Genomic DNA, 8,714 nt, shown 5'->3' with positions numbered 1-8,714 from the left:
GATCATAATCATTTCTAAAACTTAATCACACTCTATAGAGTTTCTAGAGCTACTGATTTAAACATAACTATTTAGCAAAATTATCCTCATTCAAAAGGTGAGGAACACAAATCTCAAGAGTGAGGTCTTATGCAGAGCTAAGCTGCCTCCTCTCACAGATCAAGATAAATGATAAATAATAATTTTAGAAAAATTTTAGAAAAAAAGTAATATATTGGACCCAAACTTAAACTTCCAGTTGTGTTTTAAATCTAACATTTGGGCACTTTTCCATGAGAGTGGACACATTAATAATGGACAATAAACAAAAACAAAAAATGAGGAATAGGAATGTGTTAGAGTCAGGTTTTTTTTTGTTTTAGGATTTTTGCAAGGCAATGGGGTTAAGTGGCTTGCCCAAGGCCACATAGCTAGGTAATTATTACATGTCTGAGGTCAAATTTGCACTCAGGTCCCCCTGACTCCAGGGCCAGTGCTCTATCCCCTGCACCACCTAGCTGCCCCTTAGTGTCAGTTTTAAACAGGCATCTTTTTCCTTGACAGGTTTAAATGTCTACTGCATGAAATTGTCTGCTTCTGGGAAACATCTTCCCTTGGAAATTCTATGTCAAGAGAATTTGTCCTAATATGTCATCCATATATATTCCAGGTTATTTCATTCAGATTCAAGAGATGGACATCTCTGAATAAACTTCTTGTGTCTTTAACTGAAAGTCAATTGTTACTGGTACCTGGAATGGGGCTACCATCTTGTTTCTGGACATTCTGTAGAGGGGTTTGTTTCAATAGATAGGACTTTACAGATTCCAAATCATTTATGGAGATTTAGCAAGTTTAACTTGCTAATAACAATAATTTAATAGGATCTTACAAAACCTAATTGTATCAGCCTTGAAATAAATGTTCATATGAACTTCAGGGCTATAAAGAACATCAAATTAAGCTTCCTAGAATATATCTAGAAATTTGAAGCATTTTAGTGTTCACATATTTTGTTCTATCTTTGAGCCTTATTGATTGTATAAATAATGCTATCCATAAGCTAGAGGAAGCATCTTTAAAAAAAAATTCTTGAGGACCTGTTTTTTGTAATATAATCTTCTACTTGATATCATCACAGACCTCAAATAGAAAAAATAACTAAGTTTTTGTGTACAAATTAATCCCATAGGTAAGAGCCTCAAATCAGCTTGAGACCTTACAGACATTTTAACCACATCCAAAAACTATCAGGTTTTTGTATGGCTAAACATCTGTAGATATTCAAATGGACTTGGAGAGTCAGTTCTTTGCTCTTTTTTTTTTCAGTCAAAATTTCTATTATTTCCTGATAAAATTTAGAATACATTTACTGTCATCTTTATTAAACCTTTTGTTATTGTTTTCAGTCACAAAAGCAGAATTTATAAGACTACTATACAATTACAGTTATCAAGACTTTTAAGTATGTTCTTTTACCCAATGGAAAACATTTGGTTTCCAACCACATATATAAAATCTTATCCAACTGTTTTCCTCAAGCTGAAGTTTGCTAAAGCTTTTTTATCTTTTATCATATGACATCTTTATCATATCCTTCCTTTGAGGATATGTGTTAACCTTTATCATTCACATGCAAAAATGTGATATATCACAAAAATATGATGGTAACAATTCCCAATCCAATAATCATGGCCCTGTGGATACAATTAATATGGGGGGAGTCAATGTACAAAAGAAGCCAGGAAAGGAGGTATCTTGTTCCATGAGTGAAATAGGCAGAACAGCAGAATCTGCCTATAAAGGGAAGCAGTGGATGAGATTCGGTCCTCTGCCCTCCAGCCTTCTGATCAGAGGGGAGAGGAGACAGGGAGGTGGTATCATCTGGACTTGAAGTAGCTGCAGGGGGCTGGTTTAGAAGTGATGCAGAGCAGCCAGAATGGAGTGAATATATGACTATATAACATTTAACCAATAAGCAAGCAGATGGAAAGTCTAATGACTGATTTTCTCTTATTGCCCAGATTAAGAAATTAAAACAAGTAATGGTCAGAAATCCAGAACAATACAAATCCAAGTCATAGACTCCTCTAAACTTTCATCTTAGTAGTCTAGAGATGCATGTCCATTGTATCAATAAGATTCATTTATAAATCCTTGGAAGTTTTCCTGCTATGATTAGAAAAAAGGATGTAAAAGAAGATGAGGGTCTAAATTTGGTTAAGATCAGGTAAGCCCCATAGACAGAAAACATTTTTAGGAAAAGAAAAATGTTACAGTAGCCTTAACATATATAACTACACCAGGCCAAAATAAGCAGTAGCTTCTTGTATCAGTCATTTAGTTAGTTAACCTTGGTAAACTCCAGTGAACAAGGTAAGCTCATCACTTCTAAACTAGTTCAAGCCAGATGACACCTCTTCCCTCAGTCTCCTCTTCCCTCAGATGGGAGGGCTGGAAGGCAGAGGACCAAATCCCACCCAATTATTTAATGGTTGATTGGTTCTTGTCCTTATCAAAGAAGGCTAAAATGACATCACTATGTTTGATCAGACTCAATGCTCTATCACAAATTGGGCACCAATAGTCCATATGAACACCTGGGGTGGGTACTCTAAACTTAGGTATGTCACATTTCCTTGCAGCTGCTTCCATTCTGCCCTCCTCATAGAGTGCAGCCCCCTCACTGATGCTGGGCGGTCCTATACGAGTGTCTCCAGAGCTGTACAATCAATTTTAAAGTCCTTCAATGAGACCTTCAGGCTGTCTTTGGTATCACTTCATCTGACCCCTTGTGAGTGCTTGCCCTGGCTGAGATCTCCATAAAATAGTCTTTTTGGCAAGTGTACATCTGGCATTCTAACAACATGTCCAGCCCATCATAGTTGTGCTCTCTGTAGTCATGTTGGAATGATTGGCATTTTAGTTCAAGAAAGGACCTCAGTATGTGGCATCTTCTCCTGCCAGTTGGTTTTCAGAATCTTCCTAGGACAATTTAAATGGAAGCAATTCAGTTCTGACTTGGCACTGGTAGACTATCCAGGTCTCACAGGCATAGAGTGATGAGGCCAGCACATCAGCTCTGTAGACCTTCAGTTTGGTCATCAGTCTAATACCTCTTCTCTCCCACACTCTCTTTTGGTGCCTCTCAAACACCAAGCAATGCCAAGTGTCAACCTCATTGGCAATGTGGACCTCCTTGGAAAGGACACTGTCAAGGGAAGTGAACTTGTTCACAGTCCTCAAAACTTCATTTGCTATAATCGATGGTTCCACATAAGGATGGTGTGGTGCTGGCTGATGGAGCTCCTGGGTTTTCTTGGTGTTGTTAGACCAAAATTAGCACTAGGAGTATAGAAGTGATCCATACTTTGTTGCATCCCAGCTTCAGAGGCTGCATTCAGGGAACCATCATCTGTAAACAGAAGATCCAGCACCAACCTTCCCTCCACTTTGACTTTGATGACTACCACTGAAGAATTTACGATCATTTTGATAGCTGACCTGGATGCCAGGTTCAACCTTAGGAAAAGCATTTGATAACATGGCTTGAATACATCATGCTAAAAAGCATTTATTTAATAAGATTAAAAGAAATAGTTGGATTTCTGGAACTATTCAAAATCCTTTGAGTTTCTGCTTGTAAATGTAAAGTGACTGGGAGAAGAGGAGCTGTTGTTTGTCCTTCCTTCTAGAAAAGATCAAGACATCAAGGAGGTGATGCCATGACATTCAAGTGAATTCAATTGGTGGGAGGGGGATGCTATGCAGAGTCACCAGCCTCATTTTCTCCTCCAGAGCCATCTGGGTCACCAGATATGGATCAGGACAACTGTTGGTCTTTTTAAGCAAGGATCTAAAAAGTCTGAGGCATTACCCATTATGTGAATAAGGCTAGGTTAAGAAATGAGGCAGAGAATGGCCTCTTTTACCTAGTCCAAAAAAAAAAAAAAGGAAGGAAGGAAGAAACTGTATTGCCCAACTGGTTGGTTCCATTTGGGTTCCCAGTGGGCAGTGATTGTGGGAAGAGAGACACTCAGACCTAAAAAGGAAGTATACTAGGAGAAAACTCCTTCAGCTCTGTTTGATATCATAAGTAGCCTTTTTGGAACAGCCAAGCAAGCAATAATAGAGTTCTATATATTTATAGTCAAGTCAGTCTCAGAATCAATCAGGGAGAGGAAACCTTCGTGTTCAGAAAGGAAATAACAGTGGGAAAACTGAGTGAAGAGGATCTGCCATGACTTTCCTAAAGCCATCTTCTCAACCTTTCTGGTTATTTATATCCACTAGGAATGTTTTCCAGAAAATTGTCTCTGAGCAGTTCTTGGCATTTCCCTGGAGTAACAGCTTAGCAATCAAACCATTATATCTGAACTAAAAACACAGGACAAATCAAATTACAGTCCCAAAACATTTCATTCCATACAGCAAGTCGTAGTGCTTACATTTTAGAGCAGAACAAAATTATTTTTCATTTTGCAATAATAAACTAATAAATATAATCTTGTCTTTTTAGTCCTTTTAAAGTATTTACAAGGCCTTCCCAAAAACATTTATCATTTTAATTTTTTTAAGTTTAAGCATCCTCATATAAACATCATATATTGGAGTTTTCTGCATATAATGAATACAGACAAGGAAGAAAAGCAAAATTGGCTATTATTACATATTAACCTTTAAGATAAAGGGCAAAAAAAATCTTTTAAACTGTGGTCTGTGGATAAGAACTTGGCCCAGATACATAACTACAAACCATATTATTCTAGGTTTGATTCCATAATTTTCATAATCAGAAGTCAGACAGTCATACAAACTACCAAATTATAAGCAAGCTTAAAATTATCTTCCATTCTGGATATGAATATATTAGGAGAGCTGTAAATAGCAGCTTTGTAATTATCCCCAATCTTGGGGTGGAATATGTGAAAGACATATTTACATTCCCTTTCCAAGGCTCCATTTTTCCCCCATAGAGTTGATCTTACCATAGTAGAAAATTCAGTATCTGATAATGACTACCATGAACAAAGAATTAAATTAAACATGGCATTTACCTCCAAAGTTTGTCCTAATAAAAGATAAACATGAGCCTTTAGAGTTTGGTTTCAAAAAAAGAATAAACAGAATTAGGTTAACATATATGTTTATTAAAATTTCTCTCAAAGGATATGCAAAGGCAATTTACAGATGAGGAGATCAAAGCAATCCATAGCCATATGAAAAAATGCTCTAAATCATTAATTATTAGAGAAATGCAAATTAAAGCTTCTCTGAGGTACCACCTCACACCAATCAGATTGGCCAATATGACCAGAAGGATAATGATCATTGTTGGAAGGGATGTGGGAAATCTGGGACACTATTACACTGTTGGTGGAGCTGTGAACTCATCCAACCCTTCTGGAGAGCTATTTGGAACTATGCCCAAAGGGCAACAAAAATGTGCATACCCTTTGACCAGCAATACTACTACTGGGTCTATACCCTGAAGAGATGATGAAAAAGAGTAAAAACAATACTTGTACAAAAATATTCATAGCAGCCCTGTTTGTGGTGGCAAAGAATTGGAAATCAAGTAAATGTCCTTCAATTGGGGAATGGCTTAGCAAGCTGTGGTATATGTATGTCATGGAACACTATTGTTCTATTAGAAAACAGGAGGGAAGGGAATTCAGGGAAGCCTGGAGGGATTTGCATGAACTGATGCTGAGTGAGATGAGCAGAACCAGAAAAACACTGTACACCCTAACAGCAACATGGGAGTGACGTTCAACCTTGAAGGACTTGCTCATTCTATCAGTGCAACAATCGGGACCAATTTTGGGCTGTCTACAAAGGAGAGGGCCATCTATATCCAGATAAGGAGCTGTGGAGTTCGAACAAAATGCAAGGACTATTCCCTTTAATTTAGAAAAAAACAGATATCTTATTGTCTGATCTTGTTATCTCTTAGACTTCTCTTCTTTAAGGATATGCTTTCTCTCTCATCACACCCAATTTGGATCAAGGTACAACATGGAAACAAAGTAAAGACTGACAGAGTGCTTTCCGTTGGGGGGGGGGGGGGGAAGCAAGATTGGGGGGGAATTGTAAAACTCAAATAATATCTTTAATAAAAATAAATTTAAAAAAATTCTCTAAGCCTGCTGATGATGCAGGGGGGGGCCTCCCATTAGCTAGCAAACCAGATCCCCCCAAGATGGAGTTCTGTAGAGGGATTCTTTTACTACTCTACCATCGGAAGCCAGGATATGAAAAAGCTGTTTTTGGCTTATCCATCATGGAAGCTGCCCTCAGCAGAGGGATATTCTTTATGTCAAATACACTACAGGCAGAAGGTTTCTTAAAAAAAAAATTCCATTAAGATTAGCCCCTCCCTGGGGCAGCTAGGTGGTACAGTGGATAGAGCACCAGCCCTGGAGTCAGGAGTACCTGAGTTCAAACCCTCCTTGGACACTTAATAATTACCTAGCTGTGTGGCCTTGGGCAAGCTATGTAACCCCATTTGCCTTGCAAAAACATAAAAGAAAAAAAATTAGCCCCTCCCCACTCAGAAAATTTGTGCCTTATTAGTTATTGTAAGACCACCACAAAGCATGTCAATCTTCCCCCTCCTCCAGGATGTCAGTGCTAGGCAGTGACCATTGGTACAATGGGGAGATTTATATTTGTTCTTGAGGTCCAACTGGCAAAGTCTGTAGGGAACAAGACTTCCCAAGGTAACAAGTTAACTCTGATAAACCAGAGTATGCCTATTTGAAGTAAAGCAGCCTCTGACTAGAAGAGCACTATGCAAAAGTCTCCTAAAAAATAATGGCTCAAAGTTAGAAAAACTACAGCATTTCTCATACAGCAGTTTCCTAAAATTACAATCTAAGGACTGAAAAATCATAATTACCACATAAAATAACAGCATTGATTTAAAACATAGATCCAAAACAAAACTTTTTGCTAGTCAAATGACATTGTCAGTTGAATGCATTTCTGAATCCTAAAATGGAAAAAATCACTTCATCTACCAATTTTTGCATTCTATTACTGAGTGCATTCAGGGACCAGTTTTAATCTAAAAACTGCCTTTCTGAGGAAGACACAAGCTTTTCTCCAAGTAAAACTCGATTTTTTCAGGCATGGAAATCTCCCCATTCTCCTCTTGTCTAAATGAGATCTGCCATAGTCTGCTGAATCCTAGTTCTTTCAGACTACACTAGGAAAAATGATAACTGACAAAAAGAAGACATTCTAATGTCCTGAGTTGGGTGGAAATCACTAGATCCTGTAGTCTTTCCTTGATCAAAATGGAAACTTTCAGGTTTTCAAGGTATTTTCTCATCTTACCAGACAAAGCTTCACAAATATTTCTTTAGAGTCTATTCCAATTCTCTTAGGTGACTTATCTTCTAATTCAAATTCACTTACACTATTTAAGTTCTAAAACATTCATAACAGAAATAGCAACAAGGGGAAAATATTGTCTTTCTGATTTAAACAAGCTTCCTTCTGAGCTAAAAAGAAGTGTTAATAGTTGCACTAGCTGATCTTTACTTGCCCTATCTGGATGATAAAAATTTTAAACTTGCTTCAATCTGTTGGGGTGTCCCTCTCCAGGGAAAGAGAAAATTATACTGTGTTCTGTTTGTTTACAGATTTCACAAAAATGCTAAAGAATTGTAATGTAAAAACTCATTAGGATATTTCATCATTTATAAAAAAAAACATTTCCTCTTATTTGTCTCTCTTTGCCTTTCTGACTTGTTCAGAATTTGGAATACAAAGATAGTCAGGAAATACTACTTTATATTAGGCAGCATGCTGGAGTCTCAAAAAGCAATAAAAATTGTGTAGCCTTGGACAAGCCACTTAACCCCATTTGCCTTGCAAAAAAACCTAAAAAAAAAAACAATAAAAAATGTCTCTGCCATCAGGAATTTACAATCTAATCTAAAAACTCCCAGATTTGATATTTTCAACAGAAAAATTTTTTTCTTATTTTATCATAAAACTTATCTCCTACCAAAAGTTTGCTCAAGGGGTCAATTGATATCCCTGTTTATGGAGAAGGAGTTTGGCATCTTTGTATAAACTCTCAATCTCACTCATACCCATAGATTTATTTGGTTTTTTGTTTGTTTGTTTTAGATTTTTGTTGTTTGTTTTTTAGGTTTTTGCAAGGTAAATGGGGTTAAGTGGCTTGCCCAAGGCCACACAGCTAGGCAATTATTAAGTGTCTGAGACCACATGTGAACTCAGCTACTCCTGACTCCAGGGCTGGTGCTTTATCCACTGCACCACCTAGCCACCCCAAACCATAGATTTATTAACTAGATGGATGGCTCTCCAAAATTACACAGCTTAGCTCTGTGCTCTCTTGAACTCCATTCCTTCATCTCCATTCTGGCTAAATTCAATTAAAAACTTAAGCACCCACTCTGGCGGGTGCTGAGCATCATCACTTAGATGTCCAAATACAGCAAGTTCATCCTTCCTAAGCATCTCCTCCCAACTCACCTCTGTCTATGGACACCGGCATCCTTCTATTCACACAAGCTTAACACTTACTTGGGTCATGTTTTCCTACTCATACCTGCTCAGGTGCATGATTGATTCTACTGGCACAGCTCTCTGATCTGCCTCTACTCGTGTGGGCCTCTCTTCTAGATCATGCCTCTTGTTTCTAATCTTTCTCAAAGCTGCCAAGGAATTTGTCTGATATTCTCTTTTTCAGAAACCTT

Source organism: Macrotis lagotis, chromosome 4, assembly GCF_037893015.1.
Source record: "Macrotis lagotis isolate mMagLag1 chromosome 4, bilby.v1.9.chrom.fasta, whole genome shotgun sequence".
NCBI classification, from domain to species: domain Eukaryota; kingdom Metazoa; phylum Chordata; class Mammalia; order Peramelemorphia; family Peramelidae; genus Macrotis; species Macrotis lagotis.
Note: the sequence above shows the minus strand (reverse complement) of the source record.